Here is a 24,387-nt window from a genome sequence, read left to right on the forward strand (position 1 = left end):
CAATTTGTATCCCTTTGATCTCCTTTTGTTGTCGAATTGCTCTGGCTAGGACTTCAAGTACAATGTTGAATAGGTATGGAGAAAGTGGACAGCCTTGTCTAGTCCCTGATTTTAGAGGGATTGCTTCAAGCTTCTGACCATTTACTTTGATGTTGGCTACTGGTTTGCTGTAGATTGCTTTTATCATGTTTAGGTATGGGCCTTGAATTCCTGATCTTTCCAAGACTTTTATCATGAATGGGTGTTGGATCTTGTCAAATGCTTTTTCCGCATCTAACGAGATGACCATGTGGTTTTTGTCTTTGAGTTTCTTTATATACTGGATTACGTTGATGGATTTCCATATATTGAACCATCCCTGCATCCCTAGGATGAAACCTACTTGGTCAGGATGGATGATTGTTTTGATGTGTTCTTGGATTCGGTTAGCGAGAACTTTATTGAGGATTTTTGCATCAATATTCATAAGGGATATTGCTCTGAAGTTTTCTATCTTTGTTGGGTCTTTTTGTGGTTTAGGTATCAGAGTAATTGTGGCTTCATAGAATGAGTTGGGTAGAGTACCTTCTGTTTCTATTTTGTGGAATAGTTTGTGAAGAACTGGGATTAGATCTTCTTTGAAGGTCTGATAGAACTCTGCACTAAACCCATCTGGTCCTGGGCTTTTTTTGGTTGGGAGACTATTAATGACTGCTTCTATTTCTTTGGGGGATATAGGGCTGTTTAGATCATTAACCTGATCTTGATTCAACTTTGGTACCTGGTATCTGTCTAGGAACTTGTCCATTTCATCCAGGTTCTCCAGTTTTGTTGAGTATAGCCTTTGGTAGAAGGATCTGATGGTGTTTTGGATGTCTTCAGGATCTGTTGTTATGTCTCCTTTTTCATTTCTGATTTTGTTAATTAGGATGCTTTCCCTGTGCCCTCTAGTGAGTCTGGCTAAGGGTTTATCTATCTTGTTGATTTTCTCAAAGAACCAGCTCCTCCTCTGGTTGATTCTTTGAATAGTTCTTCTTGTTTCCACTTGGTTGATTTCGCCCCTGAGTTTGATTATTTCCTGCTGTCTACTCCTCTTGGGTGAATTTGCTTCCTTTTGTTCTAGTGCATTTAGGTATGTTGTCAAGCTGCTAATGTGTGCTCTCTCTAGTTTCCTTTTGGAGGCACTCAGAGCTATGAGTTTTCCTCTAAGAAATGCTTTCATTGCGTCCCATAAGTTTGGGTATGTTGTGGCTTCATTTTCATTGAACTCTAAAAAGTCCTTAATTTTTTTCTTTATTCCTTCCTTGACGAAGGTATCATTGAGAAGAGTGTTGTTCAGTTTCCACGTGAATGTTGGCTTTCTATTATTTATTTTGTTATTGAAGATCAGCCTTAGTCCATGGTGATTTGATAGGATGCATGGGACAATTTCAATATTTTTGTATCTGTTGAGGCCTGTTTTGTGACCAATTATGTGGTCAATTTTGGAGAAGGTACCATGAGGTGCTGAGAAGAAGGTTTTTGTTTTAGGATAGAATGTCCTGTAGATATCTGCCAGATCCATTTGATTCATAATTTCTCTTAGTTTCTCTGTGTCCCTGTTTAGTTGCTGTTTCCATGATCTGTCCATTGGTGAAAGTGGTGTGTTGAAGTCTCCCACTATTATTGTATGAGGTGCAATATGTGCTTTGAGATTTACTAAAGTTTCTTTAATGAATGTGGCTGCCTTTGTATTTGGAGCATAGATATTCATGATTGATAGTTCCTCTTGGAGGATTTTACCTTTGATGAGTATGAAGTGCCCCTCCCTGTCTTTTTTGATGACTTTGAGTTGGAAGTCAATCTTATCAGATATTAGAATGGCTACTCCAGCTTGTTTCTTCATACCATTTGCTTTGAAAATTGTTTTCCAGCCTTTCATTCTGAGGTAGTGTCTATCTTTTTCTCTGAGATGAGTTTCCTGTAAGCAGCAAAATGTTGGGTCTTTTTGGTGTAGCCAGTTTGTTAGTCTATGTCTTTTTATCGGGGAGTTGAGTCCATTGATATTAAGAGATATTAAGTAAAAGGAATTGTTGTTTCCTGTTATTTTTGTTGTTAAAGTTGGCATTCTGTTCTTGTGGCTGTCTTCTTTTAGGTTTGTTGAGGGATTACCTTCTTGTTGTTTCTAGGGCATGGTTCCCGTCCTTGTATTGGTTTTTTTCTGTTATTATCCTTTGAAGGGCTGGATTCGTGGAGAGATAATGTGTGAATTTGGTTTTGTCGTGGAATACTTTGGTTTCTCCATCTATGTTAATTGAGAATTTGGCTGGGTATAGTAGCCTGGGCTGGAATTTGTGTTCTTTTAGTGTCTGTATAACATCCATCCAGGATCTTCTGGCTTTCATAGTCTCTGGTGAAAAATCTGGTGTAATTCTGATAGGCTTGCCTTTATATGTTACCTGGCCTTTTTCTCTTACTGCTTTTAGTATTCTATCTTTATTTAGAGCATTTGTTGTTCTGATTATTATGTGTCGGGAGGTGTTTCTTTTCTGGTCCAGTCTATTTGGAGTTCTGTAGGCTTCTTGTATGTTCATGGGCATCTCTTTCTTTAGATTTGGGAAGTTTTCTTCTATAATTTTGTTGAAGATGTTTGCTGGTCCTTTGAGTTGAAAATCTTCATTCTCATCCACTCCTATTATCCGTAGGTTTGGTCTTCTCATTGTGTCCTGTATTTCTTGGATGTTTTGAGTTAGGATCTTTTTGCGTTTTACATTTTCCTTGATTGTTGTGCCGATGTTCTCTATGGAATCTTCTGCACCTGAGATTCTCTCTTCCATCTCTTGTATTCTGTTGCTGATGCTCGTATCTATGGTTCCAGATTTCTTTCCTAGGGTTTCTATCTCCAGTGTTGCCTCATTTTGGGTTTTCTTTATTGTGTCTACTTCCCTTTTTAGGTCTAGTATGGTTTTCTTCATTTCCATCATCTGTTTGGATGTGTTTTCCTGTTTTTCTTTAAGGACTTCTACCTGTTTGATTGTGTTATCCTGTTTTTCTTTAAGGACTTGTAACTCTTTAGCCATGTTCTCCTGTAATTCTTTAAGTGAGTTATTAATGTCCTTCTTGATGTCCTCTACCATCATCATGAGATATGCTTTTAGATCCGGGTCTAGCTTTTCCGGTGTGTTGGGGTGCCCTGGACTGGGCGAAGTGGGAGTGCTGGGTTCTGATGATGGTGAGTGGTCTTGGTTTCAGGTTAGTAAGATTATTACGTTTACCTTTCGCCATCTGGTAATCTCTGGGGTTAGTTGTTATCGTTGTCACTGTTTAAAGATTGGAGCAGAAGCTGTGTTCCACTCACCAGAAGTCTCAAGATCCTGTGGCGGGTGTCGTGGGTAGCTGGCAGTGTCAGCCGACCCTGCGCTCTAGCTACCCCGGTGCTGGTCTGACCGGAAGAGGTTTGTGGCCCTACTCAGGCCGGTTTTCTGCTTCCCTAACTAATGCAGTCTCAGGTCCCGCGAGCAATTGGATTGGAGCAGAAGCTGTGTTCCATTCACCAGAAGTCTTAAGATCCTGTGGCAGGTGTTGTGGGTAGCTAGCGAGTGTTAGCCGACCCTGTGCCCTAGCTACCCTGGTGCTGGTCTGACCAGAAGAGGCTTGTGGCCCTACTCAGGCCAGATTTCTCCCTCCCCTACCAAAGCAGTCTCAGGTCCCGCGTGATTGGACTGGAGCAGAAGCTGTGTTCCACTCACCAGAAGTCTCAAAATCCTGTGGCGGGTGTCGCGGGTAGCTGGCGGGTGTCAGCTGACCCTGCGCTCTAGCTACCCCGGTGCTGGTCTGACTGGAAGAGGATTGTGGCCTACTCAGGCCGGATTTCTGCCTCCCCAGCCAAAGCAGTCTCACTTCCCGCGCCAAGTATCCACTTCTGTATTTGCCAGGCACTGGCAAGGGCTCGCAGGAGACACCTATATCATGCTCCTGTCAGTAGGCTCCTGTTGGCATCTGCCTAGTGTCTGGGATTGGTAGTTGTTTATAGTGTGGATCACCAAATAGAGCAGTCTCTGGATGGTCATTCCTTCAGGCTCTGCTCTGAAATTTCTCTCTGTAACTCCTTCCCTGGGTATTTTGTTCACCATTCTAAAAAGGAACAAGGTATCCACACTTTGGTCTTCCTTCTACTTGTGTTTCATGTATTTTGAAAAATGTATCTTGGGTATTCTAATTTTCTGGGCTAATATCCACTTATCAGTGAGTGTATATCTACTGACTTCTTTTGTGACTGGCTTAACTCACTCAGGATGATATCTTCCATAACCATCTATTTGCCTAAGAATTTCATAAATTCATTGTTTTTAATAGCTGAGTAGTACTCCATTGTGTAAATGTACCACAATTTCTGTATCCATTCCTCTGTTGAGAGACACCTGGGTGCTTTCCAGCTTCTGGCTATTATAAATAAGGCAACTATGAACATAGTGGAGCATGTGTCCTTATTACAAGATGTAATATCTTCTGGGTATATGCCCAGGAGAAGTATTGCTGGATCTTCCGGTATTACTATGTCCAATATACTGTGGAACCGCCAAACTGATTTGCAGAGTGTTTGTAGCAGCTTGCAATCTCACCAGCAATGGAGGAGTGTTGTTCTTTCTCTACATCCTCACCAGCATCTGCTGTCACCTGAATTTTTGATCATAGTCATTCTGACTGGTGTGAGGTGAAATCTCAGGGTTGTTTTGATTTGCATTTCCCTGATGAAATGGATGTTGAACATTTTTAAGGTGCTTCTCAGCCATTCATTTTTTTGTCAGTTGTGAATTCTTTTTTTTAGATCGGTACCCCATTTTTAATAGAGTTATTTGATTTTCTGGAGTCCAACTTCTTTAATTCTTTATACAGATTGGATATTAATCCCCTATATGATTTAGGATTGGTAAAGATCCTTTCCCAATCTATTGGTGGCCTTTTTTCTTATTGACAGTGTCTTTTATCTTACAGAATCTTTGCAATTTTATGAGATGCCATTTGTCGATTCTTGATCTGACAGCACAAGCCATTGCTTTTCTGTTCAGGAATTTCTCCCCTGTGTCCATATATTCAATGGTTTCTCCCACTTTCTCCTCTCTAGGTTTCAGTGTCTCTGGTTTTATGTGGAGTTCCTTGATCGACTTAGACTTGAACTTTGTGCAAGGAGATAAGAATGGATCAATTCGCGTTCTTCTACATGATAATTGCCAGTAGAGTCAGCACCATTTGTTGAAAATGCTGTCTTTTTTCCACTGGATGGTTTTAGCTCCCTTGTGAGAGATCAAGTGACAATAGGTGTGTGGGTTCATTTCTGGGTTTTCATTTCTGGGTTTCCACTGGTCTCCTCGTCTGTTGCTATACCAGTACCATGCCGTTTTTATCACAATTGCTCTGTAGTACAGCTTGAGGTCAGGCATGGTGATTCCACCAGAGGTTCTTTTATTGAGAAGAGTTTGTGCTATCCTAGGTTTTTTGTTATTCCAGATGAATTTGCAAATTGCCCTTTCTAACTCTGTGAATAATTGAGTTGGAATTTTGATGGGGATTGCATTGAATCTGTAGATTGATTGCTTTCGACAAGATAGCCATTTTGTTTTTTGGTTTTTTTTTTATTTTTAATATTTTTATTACATATTTTCCTCAATTACATTTCCAATGCTATCCCAAAAGTCCCCCATAGCGACCCCCACTTCCCTACCCACCCATTCCCATTCTTTTGGCCCTGGCATTCCCTTATATTGGGGCATATAAAGTTTCAAAGTCCAATGGGCCTCTCTTTCCATTGATGGCCGACTAGGCCATCTTTCGATACATATGCAGCTAGAGACAAGAGCTCCGGGGTTCTGGTTAGTACATCATGTTGTTCCAACTATAGGGTTGCAGATCCCTTTAGCTCCTTGGGTACTTTCTCTAGCTTCTCCATTGGGAGCCCTGTGATACATCCAATAGCTGACTGTGAGGATCCACTCCTGTGTTTGCTAGGCCCCGGCATTGTCTCACAAGAGACAGCTATATTTGGGTCCTTTCAGCAAAATCTTGCTAGTGTATGCAATGGTGTCAGCGTTTAGAAGCTGATTATGGGATGGATCCCTGGATACCACAGTCTCTAGATGGTCCATCCTTTCATCACAGCTACGAACTTTGTCTCTGTAACTCCTTCCCTGGGTGTTTTGTTCCCAATTCTAAGAAGGGGCACAGTGTCCACACTTTGGTCTTCATTCTTCTTGAGTTTCAAGCGTTTATCAAATGGTATCTTATATCTTGGGTATCCTAAGTTTTGGGCTAATATCCACTTATCAATGAATACATATTGTGTGAGTTCTTTTGTGATTGTGTTACTTCACTCAAGATGATGCCCTCCAGGTCCATCCATTTGGCTAGGAATTTCATAAATTCATTCTTTTTAATAGCTGAGTAGTACTCCATTGTGTAAATGTACCACATTTTCTGTATCCATTCCTCTGATGGGGGACATCTGGGTTCTTTCCAGCTTCTGGCTATTATAAATAGGGCTGCTATGAACATAGTGGAGCATGTGTCCTTTTTACCGGTTGGGACATCTTCTGGATATATGCCCAGGAGAGGTATTGCTGGATCCTCCGGTAGTACTATGTCCAATTTTCTGAGGAACCGCCAGACTGATTTCCAGAGTGGTTGTACAAGCTTGCAATCCCACCAACAATGGAGGAGTGTTCCTCTTTCTCCACATCCTCGCCAGCATCTGCTGTCACCTGAATTTTTGATCTTAGCCATTCTGACTGGTGTGAGGTGGAATCTCAGGGTTGTTTTGATTTGCATTTCCTTGATGATTAAGGATGTTGAACATTTTTTCAGGTGTTTCTCTGCCATTCGGTATTCCTCAGGTGAGAATTCTTTGTTCAGTTCTGAGCCCCATTTTTTAATGGGGTTATTTGACTTTCTGGAGTCCACCTTCTTGAGTTCTTTATATATATTGGATATTAGTCCCTTATCTGATTTAGGATAGGTGAAGATCCTTTCCCAATCTGTTGGTGGTTTTTTTGTCTTATTGATGGTGTCTCTAGCCTTGCAGAAGCTTTGTAGTTTCATGAGGTCCCACTTGTCAATAATCGATCTTACAGCACAAGCCATTACTGTTCTATTCAGGAATTTTTCCCCTGTGCCCATATCTTCAAGGCTTTTCCCCACTTTCTCCTCTATAAGTTTCAGTGTCTCTGGTTTTATGTGAAGTTCCTTGATCCACTTAGACTTGACCTTAGTACAAGGAGATAGGAATGGATCGATTCGCATTCTTCTACATGTTAACAACCAGTTGTGCCAGCACCATTTGTTGAAAATGCTGTCTTTCTTCCACTGGATGTTTTTAGCTCCCTTGTCGAAGATCAAGTGACCATAGGTGTGTGGGTTCATTTCTGGGTCTTCAATTCTATTCCATTGGTCTATTTGTCTGTCACTATACCAGTACCATGCAGTTTTTATCACAATTGCTCTGTAGTAAAGCTTTAGGTCCGGCATGGTGATTCCACCAGAGGTTCTTTTATCCTTGAGAAGAGTTTTTGCTATCCTGGGTTTTTTGTTATTCCAGATGAATTTGCAGATTGCACTTTCTAATTCGTTGAAGAATTGATTTGGAATTTTGATGGGGATTGCATTGAATCTGTAGATTGCTTTTGGCAAGATAGCCATTTTTACAATGTTGATCCTGCCAATCCATGAGCATGGGAGATCTTTCCATCTTCTGAGATCTTCTATAATTTCTTTCTTCAGAGACTTGAAGTTTTTATTATACAGATCTTTCACTTCCTTAGTTAGAGTCACGCCAAGATATTTTATATTATTTGTGACTATTGAGAAGGGTGTTGTTTCCCTAATTTCTTTCTCAGCCTGTTTATTCTTTGTGTAGAGAAAGGCCATTGATTTGTTTGAGTTAATTTTATATCCAGCTACATCACCGAAGCTGTTTATCAGGTTTAGGAGTTCTCTGGTGGAATTTTTAGGGTCACTTATATATACTATTATATCATCTGCAAAAAGTGATATTTTGACTTCGTCTTTTCCAATTTGTATCCCTTTGATCTCCTTTTGTTGTCGAATCGCTCTGGCTAGGACTTCAAGTACAATGTTGAATAGGTATGGAGAAAGTGGACAGCCTTGTCTAGTCCCTGATTTTAGAGGGATTGCTTCAAGCTTCTGACCATTTACTTTGATGTTGGCTACTGGTTTGCTGTAGATTGCTTTTATCATGTTTAGGTATGGGCCTTGAATTCCTGATCTTTCCAAGACTTTTATCATGAATGGGTGTTGGATCTTGTCAAATGCTTTTTCCGCATCTAACGAGATGACCATGTGGTTTTTGTCTTTGAGTTTCTTTATATACTGGATTACGTTGATGGATTTCCATATATTGAACCATCCCTGCATCCCTGGGATGAAACCTACTTGGTCAGGATGGATGATTGTTTTGATGTGTTCTTGGATTCGGTTAGCAAGAACTTTATTGAGGATTTTTGCATCAATATTCATAAGGGATATTGCTCTGAAGTTTTCTATCTTTGTTGGGTCTTTTTGTGGTTTAGGTATCAGAGTAATTGTGGCTTCATAGAATGAGTTGGGTAGAGTACCTTCTGTTTCTATTTTGTGGAATAGTTTGTGAAGAACTGGGATTAGATCTTCTTTGAAGGTCTGATAGAACTCTGCACTAAACCCATCTGGTCCTGGGCTTTTTTTGGTTGGGAGACTATTAATGACTGCTTCTATTTCTTTGGGGGATATAGGGCTGTTTAGATCATTAACCTGATCTTGATTCAACTTTGGTACCTGGTATCTGTCTAGGAACTTCTCCATTTCATCCAGGTTCTCCAGTTTTGTTGAGTATAGCCTTTGGTAGAAGGATCTGATGGTGTTTTGGATGTCTTCAGGATCTGTTGTTATGTCTCCTTTTTCATTTCTGATTTTGTTAATTAGGATGCTTTCCCTGTGCCCTCTAGTGAGTCTGGCTAAGGGTTTATCTATCTTGTTGATTTTCTCAAAGAACCAGCTCCTTGATTGGTTGATTCTTTGAATAGTTTTTCTTGTTTCCACTTGGTTGATTTCGCCCCTGAGTTTGATTATTTCCTGCCGTCTACTCCTCTTGGGTGAATTTGCTTCCTTTTGTTCTAGTGCTTTTAGGTGTGTTGTCAAGCTGCTAATGTGTGCTCTCTCTAGTTTCCTTTTGGAGGCACTCAGAGCTATGAGTTTTCCTCTTAGAAATGCTTTCATTGCGTCCCATAAGTTTGGGTATGTTGTGGCTTCATTTTCATTGAACTCTAAAATGTCCTTAATTTTTTTCTTTATTCCTTCCTTGACGAAGGTATCATTGAGAAGAGTGTTGTTCAGTTTCCACGTGAAGGTTGGCTTTCTATTATTTATTTTGTTATTGAAGATCAGCCTTAGTCCATGGTGATCTGATAGAATGCATGAGACAATTTCAATATTTTTGTATCTGTTGAGGCCTGTTTTGTGACCAATTATGTGGTCAATTTTGGAGAAGGTACCATGAGGTGCTGAGAAGAAGGTATATCCTTTTGTTTTAGGATAGAATGTTCTGTAGATATCTGCCAGATCCATTTGATTCATAATTTCTCTTAGTTTCTCTGTGTCCCTGTTTAGTTTCTGTTTCCATGATCTGTCCATTGGTGAAAGTGGTGTGTTGAAGTCTCCCACTATTATTGTATGAGGTGCAACGTGTGCTTTGAGATTTACTAAATTTTCTTTAATGAATGTGGCTGCCTTTGTATTTGGAGCATAGATATTCAGGATTGATAGTTCCTCTTGGAGGATTTTACCTTTGATGAGTATGAAGTGTCCCTCCCTGTCTTTTTTAATGACTTTGGGTTGGAAGTCAATCTTATCAGATATTAGAATGGCTACTCCAGCTTGTTTCTTCATGCCATTTGCTTGGAAAATTGTTTTCCAGCCTTTCATTCTGAGGTAGTGTCTATCCTTTTCTCTGAGATGAGTTTCCTGTAAGCAGCAAAATGTTGGGTCTTGTTTGTGTAGCCAGTTTGTTAGTCTATGTCTTTTTTATCGGGGAGTTGAGTCCATTGATATTAAGAGATATTAAGGAAAAGTAATTGTTGTTTCCTGTTATTTTTGTTGTTAAAGTTGGCATTTTGTTCTTATGGCTGTCTTCTTTTAGGTTTGTTGAGGGATTACCTTCTTGTTGTTTCTAGGGCGTGGTTCCTGTCCTTGTATTGGTTTTTTTTCTGTTATTATCCTTTGAAGGGCTGGATTCGTGGAGAGATAATGTGTGAATTTGGTTTTGTCGTGGAATTCTTTGGTTTCTCCATCTATGTTAATTGAGAGTTTGGCTGGGTATAGTAGCCTGGGCTGGAATTTGTGTTATTTTAGTGTCTGTATAACATCCGTCCAGGATCTTCTGGCTTTCATAATCTCTGGTGAAAAATCTGGTGTAATTCTGATAGGCTTGCCTTTATATTTTACTTGGCCTTTTTCTCTTACTGCTTTTAGTATTCTATCTTTATTTAGAGCATTTGTTGTTCTGATTATTATGTGTCGGGAGGTATTTCTTTTCTGGTCCAGTCTATTTGGAGTTCTGTAGGCTTCTTGTATGTTCATGGGCATCTCTTTCTTTAGATTTGGGAAGTTTTCTTCTATAATTTTGTTGAAGATGTTTGCTGGTCCTTTGAGTTGAAAATCTTCATTCTCATCCACTCCTATTATCCGTAGGTTTGGTCTTCTCATTGTGTCCTGTATTTCTTGGATGTTTTGAGTTAGGATCTTTTTGCATTTTACATTTTCCTTGATTGTTGTGCCGATGTTCTCTATGGAATCTTCTGCACCTGAGATTCTCTCTTCCATCTCTTGTATTCTGTTGCTGATGCTCGTATCTATGGTTCCAGATTTCTTTCCTAGGGTTTCTATCTCCAGTGTTGCCTCATTTTGGGTTTTCTTTATTGTGTCTACTTCCCTTTTTAGGTCTAGTATGGTTTTGTTCATTTCCATCATCTGTTTGGATGTGTTTTCCTGTTTTTCTGTAAGGACTTCTACCTGTTTGATTATGTTATCCTGTTTTTCTTTAAGGATTTGTAACTCTTTAGCAGTGTTCTCCTGCAATTCTTTAAGGGATTTTTGTGCTTCCTCTTTAGTGTCTTCTGCCTGTTTAGCAGTGTTCTCCTGTATTTCTTTAAGTGTGTTATTAAAGTCCTTTTTGAAGTCCTCTACCATCATCAGGAGATATGCTTTTAGATCCGTGTCTAGCTTTTCCGGTGTGTTGGGGTGCCCTGGACTGGGCGAAGTGGGGGTGCTGGGTTCTGATGATGGTGAGTGGTCTTGGTTTCTGTTAGTAAGATTATTACGTTTACCTTTCGCCATCTGGTAATCTCTGGGGTTAGTTGTTATCGTTGTCACTGTTTAAAGATTGGAGCAAAAGCTGTGTTCCACTCACCAGCAGTCCCAAAATCCTGCGGCGGGGGTCGTGGGTAGCTGGCGGGTGTCAGGCAACCCTGGGCTCCAGCTACCCTGGCGCTGATCCGGCCAGATGAGGCCTGTGGCCCTACTCAGGCCGGTTTCTGCTTCCCTAACTAATGCAGTCTCAGGTCCCGCGTGCAATTGGATTGGAGCAGAAGCTGTCCTCCACTCTCCAGAAGTCTTAAGATCCTGTGGTGGTGTTGTGGGTAGCTGGCGAGTGTCAGCCGACCCTGGGCCCCAGCTGCCCCGGTAAGATAGCCATTTTGACTGTATTGATCCTGCCAATCCATGAACATGGGAGATCTTTCTATCTTCTGAGATCTTCTTTCATTTCTTTCTTCAGGGACTTGAAGTTCTTATCATACAGATTTTTCACTTGCTTTGTTAGAGTCACACCAACGTATTTTTTTATTATTTGTGACTATTGTGAAGGGTGTTGTTTCCCTAATTTCTTTCTCAGCCTGTTTATTCTTTGTGAAGAGAAAGGCCATTGACTTATTTGAGTTAATTTTATATACAGCTACTGCACTGAAACTGTTTATCAGGTTTAGGAGTTCTCTGGTGGAATTTTTAGGGTCACTTATAAATACTATCATATCATCTTCAAATAGTCATATTTTGACTTCTTCCTTTCCAATTTGTATCCCCTTTATCTTCTTTTGTTGTCAAATTGCTCTGGCTAGGACTTCAAGTAGTATATTGAATAGGTAAGGAGAAAGTGGGCAGCCTTGTCTAGTCCCTGATTTTAGTGGGATTGCTTCAAGTGTCTCTCCATTTAGTTTGATGTTGGCTACTGGTTTGCTGTAGATTGCTTTTATTATGTTTAGGTATGGACCTTGAATTCCTGCTCTTTCCAAGACTTTTATCATGAAGGGGTGTTGGATTTTGTCAAATGCTTTCTCAGCATCTAATGAGATGATCATGTGGTTTTTGTCTTTGAGTTTGTTTATATAGAGGATTATGTTGATGGATTTCCGTGTATTAAACCATCCCTGCATCCCTGTGATGAAGCCTACTTGATCATGATGGATGATCATTTTGTTGTGTTCTGGGATTCAATTTGCAAAAATGATATTGAGTATTTCAATATTAATAAGGGAAATTGGTCTAAGGTTCTCTTTCTTTGTTGGGTCTTTGTGTAGTTTAGGTTCTAGAGTAATTGTGGCATCATAGAATGAACTTGTTATAGTACCTTCTTTTTCTATTTTTTGAAGTAGTTTGAGGAGAATTGGAATTAGGTCTTCTTTGAAGTCTGATAGAACTCTACACTTAACCCATCTGGTCCTGGGCTTTTTTTGGTTGGGAGACTATTATTGACTGCTTCTATTTCTTTGGGGGATATAGGGCTGTTTAGATCATTAACCTGATCTTGATTTAACTTTGGTACCTGGTATCTGTCTAGAAAATTGTCCATTTCATCCAGGTTTTCCAATTTTGTTGAGGATATCATTTTGTATTAGGATCTGATGATGTTTCAGGTTTCCTCAGGATCTGTTGTTATGTCTCCTTTTACATTTGTGATTTTGTTAATTAGGATACTGTTCCTGTGCCCTCTAGTTGGTCTGGCTAAGGGTTTATCTATCTTGTTGATATTCTCAAAAAAAATAAATCTCCTTGTTTGGTTGATTCTTTGAATAGTTCTTTTTGCTTCCACTTGGTAGATTTCAGCCTTGAGTTTGATTATTCCCTGCTGTCTACTTCTCTTGGGTGAATCTGCTTCCTTTTGTTCTAGAGCTTTCAGGTGTGCTGTCAAGCTGCTAGTGTGTGCTCTCTCTAGTTTCTTTTTGGAAGCACTCAGAGCTATGTGTTTTTTCTCTTAGGACTGTTTTCATTGTGTTCCATAGGTTTATATATGTTGTGGCTTCATTTTCATAAAACTCTAAAAAGACTTTAATTTCTTTATTTCTTTCTTTACCAAGTTATCATTGAGTAGACTGTCTGTTGTTCAACTTCCATGTCAACGTTGACTTATTATGTAGTTATTAAAAATCAGCCTTAGTCTGTGGTGTTCTGATAGGATGCATGGGATAATTTCAATATTTTTGTATCTGTTGAGGGCTGTTTTGTGATCTATTATATGGTCAATTTTGGAGAAGGTGCCATGAGGTGCTGAGAAAAAGGTATATCCTTTAGTTTTAGGGTAAAATGTTCTGTAGATATCTGTTTCAACCATTTGTTTCATAACTTCTGTTATTTTCACTGTGCCTTTGTTTAGTTTCTGTTTCCAGGACCTCTCTATTGATGAGAGTAGGGTGTTGAAATCTCCCACTATTATTGTGTGAGGTGCAATGTGTGCTTTGGGTTTTATTAAAGTTTCCTTGATGAATGTGGATACCCTTGCTTTTGGAACATAGATATTCAGAACTGAGAGCTCCTCTTGGAAGATTTTACCTTTGATGAATATGAAGTGCCACTCCTTGTCTTTTTTGATAACTTTGGGTTGGAATTCATTTTTATTTAATATTCGAATGGCTACTCCAGCTTGTTTCTTAAGACCATTTGCTTAGAAAATTGTTTTCCAGTCTTTTACTCTGAGGTAGTGTCTGTCTTTGTCCCTGAGGTGGGTTTCCTGTATGCAGTAAAATGTTGGGTCCTGTTCATGTAGACAGTCTGTTAGTCTATGTCTTTTTATTGGGGAATTGAGTCCATTGATAGTAAGAGATATTAAGGAAAAGTAAGTGTTATTTCATATTATTTTTGTTTTTAGAGTTGGGATTCTGTTCTTGTGGATATCTTCTTTTAGGTTTGTTGAAGGATCACTTTCTTGCTTTTTCTAGGGTTTCATTTCCATCCTTGTGTTGGAGTTTTCTCTTTATTTTTCTTGGAATGGCTGGATTTGTAGAAAGATATTTTGTGAATTTGGTTTTGTCGTGGAATACTTTTGTTTCTCCAGCTATGGTAATTGAGAGTTTTGCTGGGTATAGTAGCCTGGGCTGGCATTTGTCTTCTCTTAGGGTCTGTATAATATCTGTCTAGGATCTTCTCGCTTTCATGGTCTCTGGTGAGAAGTCTGGTGTAATTCTGATAGGTCTGCGTTTATATGTTACTTGACTTTTTCCCTTACTGATTTTAATATTCTATCCTTATTTAGTGCATTTGTTGTTCGGATTATTATGTGTCAGAAGGAATTTCTTTTCTGGTCTAGTCTATTTGGAGTTCTGTAGGCTCCTTGTATGTTCATGGGCATCTCTTTCTTTAGGTTAGGGAAGTTTTCCTCTATAATTTTGTCAAAGATATTTACTGGCCCTTTAAGTTGAAAATCTTCATTCTCATCTATACCTATTATACTTAGATTTTTGTCTTCTTATTGTGTCCTGGATTTCCTGAATGTTTTGGGTTAGGATCTTTTTGCATTTTGCATTTTCTTTGATTGTTGTGTCCATGTTCTCTATGGAATCTTCTGCACCTGAGATTCTCTCTCCCATCTCTTTAATTCTGTTTCTGATGCTCGCATCTATGGTTCCTGATTTCTTTCCTGAGATTTCTATCTCCTGAGTTGTCTCTCTATGTGATTTCTTCATTGTTTCTGCCTCCATTTTTAGATACTGGATGGTTTTGTTCAATTCTTTCACCTGTTTGGTAGTGTTTTCCTGTAACTCTTTAAGGGATTTTTGTGTTTCCCCTTTAAGTGCTTCTAGCTATTTACCTGTGTTTTCCTGTATTTATTTAAGGGGGTTATTTATTTCCTTCTAAAAGTCCTACATCATCATCATGAGAAGTGACTTTAGATCCATGTCTTGCTTTTCTGGAGTGATGGTTTATCCAGGACTTGCTATGGTGGGAGTGTTTGGTTCTGATGATGCTATGTAAACTTGGTTTCTGTTGCTTCTGTTCTTAAGCTTGCCTCCTGCCCTCTAATTATCTCAAGTGCTTGCTGCCCTCAATATATCTCATTGGAGTCTGTCATTCCTATGATCCCCATTGATTCAGAACTGCTCAGAGTCCAGCTTTCTCTGTGATCCTGTGATTCTGGGTTCCTGTGAACCTGAGATTCTGGGGGTGTCAGAGTTCTTGGCAGTCAAGCTTCCTCTGAGACCCTGAGATCCTGGTATGACCAAGCCCCTGTTATCCTGGGATCCTGGAATCCTAAGATCCTGGTTATATTACAGCACCTGGAAGAGGTGTCTCCTCTTAGGACTATGGGGCTGTCTGGTGTGTTTGAAACCAAGGTATACCAGCACCAATCAGAAGGAACCCCAGCCACTGGTCAGGGAAGGCTCCCTTATCCTTGCTCCTACTGTCACAGGACTGTCACAATTGGTTTAGAACAGAAGTTGTGTTCCACTCACTTAGTGATCCTTAGATCACTAAATGTTCCACTTAGTGATCCTAAGATCTTGTGGAGAGTCGTCTGGGGACTGTAGGACCATCCCCTAACTCATTTCTCATTCAGTTCTTTTGACTTTCACTGCAATGAAAAGTCCCTTACCAAATAACAATTTCTGTTACACTTGAGGTAAACATGACATAGAAACTACCATACCTTATCTTTCTCTCATTTCTCTCATTTCCTTAACTTTCTCTCAGATTGTTCTGAGAGCAATCGTAGTTCATCTTGTGATTGGCAGTTGCAGAATGTAGATAGCTTGTTTCTCAGTGAATGAGTTCTGGGATCTCATTTTATCAATGAATCTTCAGAATACAATGTGTTGAGGATGGCCCCCATGCCTGAACTATGAATAGCCCAGGGGAATTTGAATAAGCCCTGTGGAGACAGTTGTCCCTGACACAGAAGCAACTTGCCTTTAGGTTAGAAAAACAGCCTTTGCCCTTAAAAATTGGTATCTATTTAGTTTTCACCCAGATCAATAGGAATACTACAAATATTTAAGGCCAATCTCAATCGTTGTAATCTTGTAATCTCTGTGTTTATTTCAAAAGAAAGCATATCCTGGAAACCATTTATTAATAGTTCACAGATTTATTACATGGTTGGAGACCATAAACATTTCACGACTTTATACCAATTTTCTATGACTCTTGCTTAGTCTAAATTATCAGCCCTCTTGGGGAGTGGATTTTAAAACAACCAACACTTCCACAGTTGTGTTTATCATATTGGTAAAAAGCCGTGTCAAGAGTTCAAGACTATTTGGTGCTAGTGGTTACTCATCCCACAAAGAACCTATGTATATAGAAGGGACCACTGTGAAATGCTAAAACAACACAGTATCTCTGTACACAGCAGTCCACAAATAAACCTTTGCAAAGGCTTGATCTCCATGGCTTGCTCAGCTTGTTTTCTTATGCAACCTCGGCCCACCTGTCCACAGTTGGTACTATCCACCATGACCTAAGCCTTCATGAGTTATTGTTATTCATTAAGAAAATTTCCCATCAAAATGCTCACAAGACAATCTGATGAAGGTAAATGATCACTTAATATTTCCCCCTTCCAAGATATGTCTCAGTTTGTGTCAAGTTGACAGAATCTAGCCAGCATCTGTCCAGATGTTATAGAGGAGTTTGGCCTTTATAACACCCACCAGGTATCAGGAAATTCTATAACAATGCTATAAGTTCAAGCACAGGCAGAGTGTCAGGATGTGATGTCATGGGTGGCTCAGCTTATTGCAAAACTTAGGTGTTTGTGATTTTGTCAGTTACACAGTTTTTCCTAAAGTGTTTCCTACCATGCAAAGACCTATTGAGTAACCCCAAATTGAGAGGGATGGACAATTCATCTTTAAGCTAAATCACACAAAACTACACTCAGAATCTTTTTGTACTTGACTGCTTATGGTGTCTAATCAACTGTGTGCCATTAACATCTTTGTTATTAAATTGGGTAAGCTGTGATAAAATTCGTTTCCAGAAATCTCGTTTTTCCAACATAACTGAAGCACATGCCTTGAATGAGGCACACAATCACAGCATCTGAAAATCACAAGAAACAGTGATGCAAAGCCAAGCCATTAGTAAGATAGGTGATCTTTTTTATTTTTTAAAGAGGAATTAGTAGAAATTTTTAAAAAATACATTCTTAATGACACTACTGGGGATATACTGTTTACTCTATTAGATCATGGCCTGTCTGGTTGACAGATTTATTTAGCACTGGCCCTGTCCTCATTTATAGCAACTACCATATCCACCTAGATGGTCAATACTCTTCTCTATATTTTAACCTTATCACCCATTCTATACAATCACCTGTTCTGTATCGAGTCAGCCTCCACATGAGTAGGAGTGCCAAAGTTTTCATTTCCACATCATCTGCCCAATTCTCTCCTCCTCTGTATAGCTGTTTTCCCTAGAGCCTCTGCTCCAATGGCCTCCCCACATTCAAACCAGTCTCTTGACAATACATATCAATTCCAGGCTTGCTACATTCATATTCCATTGTGTGGTTAGAGTCAGAACGTTGCACATACTCTTGGTGCCTTGCTCTACTCACCACTGCTCACTTACCAGACAAAGACTACCTGTTTAAATCTCTCACTCATGGGTTGGGGATAAAGACATGTCTCAGCTTGTAAAGCACTTCCCTAACCTGCATGAATCCCTGGGGTTGGTTCCCAGTGTGACATAAATTATAGGTGGTGACATATGCCTATTATCCAAGCACTGGAAGAAAATCAGAAGCTCATGGTCATTCTCAGGTATATAGCCAGTTTAAGGCCATCTTGGAATATATGAGAACCCATCTCAGATTGATAGATAGATAGATAGATAGATAGATAGATAGATAGATAGATAAGGTGGGTGGGTGTCTCAGTGAATGATTGGGTGGTTAGATGGTTAGATGGATGATGGATGGATGGACAGACAGATGATAGATAGATCTTTAAGTCACTCCTCACTATGACTAGCATACACAGAACATTCTTACACCTCATGGGGTTGGATTGTATAATTGTTTACAGAGACAAATTCTAAAATAAAAATAAAAGTGGATGTTTCCTGATCAAAACTATAAGCTCATCTGTTAAGATGTTTAGGAATTTGCCCACAGAGTCTCCAGACCCCCTCAAGGACCCCCACAGGATCCCACACGGGATCTTAAGACCTCTGGTGAGTGAAACACAGCGTCTGCTCCAATCCAATCGCACAGGACCTGAGACTGCATTAATTAGGGAAGCAGATAACCCAGCCTGAACAGGGTCACAAGTCCCTTCCGGTCCACTCCTGCACCGGGGTTCCTTGCGAGCAGACTTTCTGGACACCCCAAAGGTCCTCACAGGACCCTCCAGGGGATCTTAAGACCTCTGGTAAGTGGAACAAAACTTCTGCCAGGAGGCAGGCTCAAACACCAGATATCTGGGCACCTTCCCTGCAAGAGGAGAGCTTACCAGGAGAGAGTACTCAGACCACTGAAACTAAGGAGAGAGCTAGTCTCCCAGGTCTGCTGATAGAGGCTAACATAATCACCTGAGGAACAAGCTCTAACCAGAGACAACTATAACAACTAGCTCCAGAGATTACCAGATGGCGAAAGGCAAACATAAGAATCCTACTAACAGAAATCAAGACCACTCACCATCATCAGAACGCAGCACACCACCCCACCTAGTCCTGGATATCCCAACACACCCAAAAAGCTAGACCCGGATTTAAAAGCATATCTCATGCTGATGGTAGAGGACATCAAGAAGGACTTTAATAATTCACTTAAAGAAATACAGGAGAACACACCTAAACAAGTAGAAGACCTTAAAGAGGAAACACAAAAATCCCTTAAAGAATTGCAGGAAAACACAACCAAACAGGTGATGGAATTGAATAAAAACATCCAAGACCTAAAAAGGGAAGTAGACACAATAAAGAAAACCCAAAGTGAGGCAACACTGGAGATAGAAACCCTAGGAAAGAAATCTGGAACCATAGATGCGAGCATCAGCAACAGAATACAAGAGATGGAAGAGAGAATCTAAGGTGCAGAAGATTCCATAGAGAACATCGGCACAAAAATCAAAGAAAATACAAAACGCAAAAAGATCCTAATTCAAAACATGCAGGAAAACCAGGGCACAATTAGAAGACCAAACCTACAGATAATAAGAGTAGATGAGAATGAAGATTTTCAACTTAAAGGGCCAGCAAATATCTTCAACAAAATTATAGAAGAAAACTTCTCAAACCTAAAGAATGACATGCCCATGAACATACAAGGAGCCTACAGAACTCCAAATAGACTGGACCAGAAAAGAAATACCTCCTGACACATAATAATCCGAACAACAAATGCACTAAATAAACAGAGAATATTAAAAGCAGTAAGGGAGAAAGGTCAAGTAACATATAAAGGCAGGCCTATCAGAATTACACCAGACTTTTCACCAGAGACTATGAAAGCCAGAAGAGCCTGGACAGATGTTATACAGACACTAAGAGAACACAAATGCCAGCCCAGGCTACTATACCAAGCCAAACTCTCAATTACCATAGATGGAAAAACCAAAGTATTTCACGACAAAACCAAATTCACACATTATCTTTCCACGAATCCAGCCCTTCAAAGGATAATAACAGAAAAAAAACAATACAAGGACGGAAATCACGCCCTAGAAAAAGCAAGAAAGTAATCCCTCAACAAACCAAAAAGAAGACAGGCACAAGAAAAGAATGCCAACTCTAACAACAAAAATATCAGGAAGCAACAATTACTTTTCCTTAATATCTCTTAATATCAATGGATTCAATTCCCCAATAAAAAGACATAGACTAACATACTGGCTACACAAACAGGACACAACATTCTGCTGCTTACAGGAAACCCATCTCAGGGAAAAAGACAGACACTACCTCAGAGTGAAAGGCTGGAAAACAATTTTCCAAGCAAATGGTATGAAGAAACAAGCTGGAGTAGCCATTCTAATATCGAATAAAATCGACTTCCAACCCAAAGTTATAAAAAAGGACAAGGAGGGACACTTCATACTCATCAAAGGTAAAAATCCTCCAAGAGGAACTCTCAATTCTGAATATTTATGCTCCAAATGCAAGGGCAGCCACATTCATTAAAGACACTTTAGTAAAACTCAAAGCATACATTGCACCTCACACAATAATGGTGGGAGACTTCAACACACCACTTTCATCAATGGACAGATCATGGAAACAGAAACTAAACAGGGACACAGTGAAACTAACAGAAGTGATGAAACAAATGGACTTAACTGATATCTACAGAACATTTTATCCTAAAACAAAAGGATATACCTTCTTCTCAGCACCTCATGGTACCTTCTCCAAAATTGACCATATAATTGGTCACAAAACAGGCATCAACAGATACAAAAATATTGAAATTGTCCCATGCATCCCATCACACCACCATGAACTAAGACTAAGGATCTTCAATAACAACATAAATAATGGAAAGCCAACATTCACATGGAAACTGAACACTATTATCAATAATATTTTGGTCAAGGAAGGAATAAAAAAAAAGAAATAAAAGACATTTTAGAGTTTAATGAAAATGAAGCCACAACATACCCAAACCTATGGAACACAATGAAAGCATTTCTAAGAGGAAAACTCATAGCTCTGAGTGCCTCCAAAAAGAAACTAGAGAGAGCACACATTAGCAGCTTGACAAGACACCTAAAAGCTCTAGAAAAAAAGGAAGCAAATTCACCCAAGAGGAGTAGACAGCAGGAAATAATCAAACTCAGGGGTGAAATCAACCAAGTGGAAACAAGAAGAACTATTCAAAGAATCAACCAAACGAGGAGCTGGTTCTTTGAGAAAATCAACAAGATAGATAAACCCTTAGCTAGACTCACTAGAGGGCACAGGGACAGCATCCTAATTAACAAAATCAGAAATGAAAAGGGAGACATAACAACAGATCCTGAAGAAATCCAAAACACTATCAGATCTTTCTACAAAAGGCTATACTCAACAAAACTGGAAAACCTGGACGAAATGGACAAATTTCTAGACAAATTCCAGGTACCAAAGTTAAATCAGGATCAAGTTAACAATCTAAACAGTCCCATATCCCCTAAAGAAATAGAAGTAGTCATTAATAGTCTCCCAGCCAAAAAAAGCCCAGGACCCGATGGGTTTAGGGCAGAGTTCTATCAGACCTTCAAAGAAGATCTAATTCCAGTTATGCACAAACTATTCCACAAAATAGAAGTAGAAGGTACTCTACCCAACTCATTCTATGAAGCCACAATTACTCTGATACCTAAACCACAGAAAGATCCAACAAAGATAGAGAACTTCAGACCAATTTCCCTTATGAATATCGATGCAAAAATACTCAATAAAATTCTCGCTACCCGAAGCCAAGAACACATTAAAACAATCATCCATCCTGAAAAAGTAGGTTTTATTCCAGGGATGGTATAATATAAGGAATTCAAAATATCACTTTTTGCAGATGATATGATAGTACATATAAGTGACCCTAAAAATTCCACCAGAGAACTCCTAAACCTGATAAACAGCTTCGGGGAAGTAGCTAGATATAAAATTAACTCAAACAAGTCAAAGGCCTTTCTCTACACAAAGAATAAACAGACTGAGAAAGAAATTAGGGAAACAGCACCCTTCTCAATAGTCACAAATAATATAAAATATCTTGGCGTGACTCTAACTAAGGAAGTGAAAGTCTGTATGATAACAACTTCAAGCCTCTGAAGAAAGAAATTAAAGAAGATCTCAAAACATGGAAAGATCTCCCATGCTCATGGATTGGCAGGATCAACATTGTAAAAATGGCTATCTTGCCAAAAGCAATCTACAGATTCAATGCAATCCCCATCAAAATTCCAACTCAATTCTTCAACGAATTAGAAAGAGCAATCTGCAAATTCATCTTGAATAACAAAAAACCTAGGATAGCAAAAACTATTCTCAACAATAAAAGAACCTCTGGTGGAATCACCATGCCTGACCTAAAGCTTTACTACAGAGCAGTTGTAATTAAAAAAAAAAAAAAAAAAACTGCATGGTACTGGCATAGTGACAGACAAGTAGACCAATGGAATAGAATTGAAGACCCAGAAATGAACCCACACACCTATGGTCACTTGATCTTTGACAAGGGAGCTAAAACTATCCAGTGGAAGAAAGACAGCATTTTCAAAAAATGGTGCTGGCACAACTGGTGGTTATCATGTAGAAGAATGGGAATTGATCCATTCCTATCTCCTTGTACTAAGGTCAAATCTAAGTGGAACAAGGAACTCCACATAAATCCAGAGACACTGAAACTTACAGAGCAGAAAGTGGGGGAAAGCCTCGAAGATATGGGCACAGGGGAAAAATTCCTGAATAGAACAGCAATGGCTTGTGCTGTAAAGATCGAGAATTGACAAATGGGACCTCATGAAACTGCAAAGCTTCTGCAAGGCTAAAGACACCTTCAATAAGACAAAAAAACCACCAACAGATTGGGAAAGGATCTTTACCTATCCTAAATCAGATAAGGGACTAATATTCAATATATATAAAGAACTCAAGAAGGTGGACTCCAGAAAGCCAAATAACCCCATTAAAAAATGGGGTGCAGAGCTAAACAAAGAATTCTCACCTGAGGAATACCAAATGGCTGAGAAGCACCTGAAAAAATGTTCAGCATCCTTAATCATCAGGGAAATGCAAATCAAAACAACCCTGAGATTCCATCTCACACCAGTCAGAATGGCTAAGATCAAAAATTCAGGTGACAGCAGATGCTGGAAAGGATGTGGAGAAAGAGGAACACTCCCCCATTGTTGGTGGGATTGCAAGCTTGTACAACCACTCTGGAAATCAGTCTGGCGGTTCCTTAGAAAATTGGACATGGTACTACTGGAGGATCCGGCAATACCTCTCCTGGGCATATATCCAGAAGATGTCCCAACCGGTAAGAAGGACACATGCTCCACTATGTTCATAGAAGCCTTATTTATAATAGCCAGAAGCTGGAAAGAACCCAGATGCCCCTCAACAGAGGAATGGATACAAAAAATGTGGTACATTTACACAATGGAGTACTACTCAGCTATTACAAAGAATGAATTTATGAAATTCCTAGGCAAATGGTTGGACCTGGAGGGCATCATCCTGAGTGAGGTAACACAATTACAAAAGAACTCAAATGATATGTACTCACTAATAAGTGGATATTAGCTCAACAACTTAGTATACCCGAGATATAAGAGACAATTTGCAAAACACATGAAACTGAAGAAGAACGAAGACCAAAGTGTGGACACTTTGCCCCTTCTTAGAATTGGGAACAATCACCCATGGAAGGAGTTACAGAGACAAAGTTTGGAGCTGAGACAAAAGGGTGGACCATCTAGAGACTGCCATATCCAGGGATCCATCCCATAATCAGCCTCAAAATGATGACACCATTGCATAAACTAGCAAGCCTTTGCTGAAAGGACCCTGATATAGCTGTCTCTTGTGAGACTAGGCCGGGGCCTAGCAAACACACAAGTGGATGCTCACAGTCAGCTATTGGATGGATCACAGGGCTCCCAATGGAGGAGCTAGAGAAAGTATCCAAGGAGCTAAAGAGATCTGCAACCCTGTAGATGCAACAACATTATGAACTAACCAGTACCCCAGAGCTCTTGTCTCTAGCTGCATATGTATCAAAAGATGGCCTAGTCGGCCATCACTGGAAAGAGAGGCCCATTGGACATGCAAACTTTATATGCCCCAGTACAGGGGAATGCCAGGGCCAAATGGTGGGAATGGGTGGGTAGGGGATTGGGAGGGGTGGGTACGGGGGACCTTTGGGATAGCATTGGTAATGTATTTGTGGAAAATATGTAATAAAAAATATTTTTAAAAATGTTTAGGAATAAATAGTTTAACAAACAATTGCTTCCAAAGAACAAGGTTTTGAGAGACATTTGCCTTTTGTTTGATGCATTTCTGTGTTATTTGGAAGAAACTGGGAATTGGCCAACATCTCTGCTTTAAGAGAGAAAAGGAGAATCCAGACCAAGGGGAGTATGAAGCACAGCTAGAGACTTTGTTTCATCCCTACTGAGCATTTGA

Source organism: Mus caroli, unplaced genomic scaffold (genome assembly GCF_978045245.1).
Source record: "Mus caroli unplaced genomic scaffold, Mus_caroli_1 scaffold_8, whole genome shotgun sequence".
NCBI classification, from domain to species: domain Eukaryota; kingdom Metazoa; phylum Chordata; class Mammalia; order Rodentia; family Muridae; genus Mus; species Mus caroli.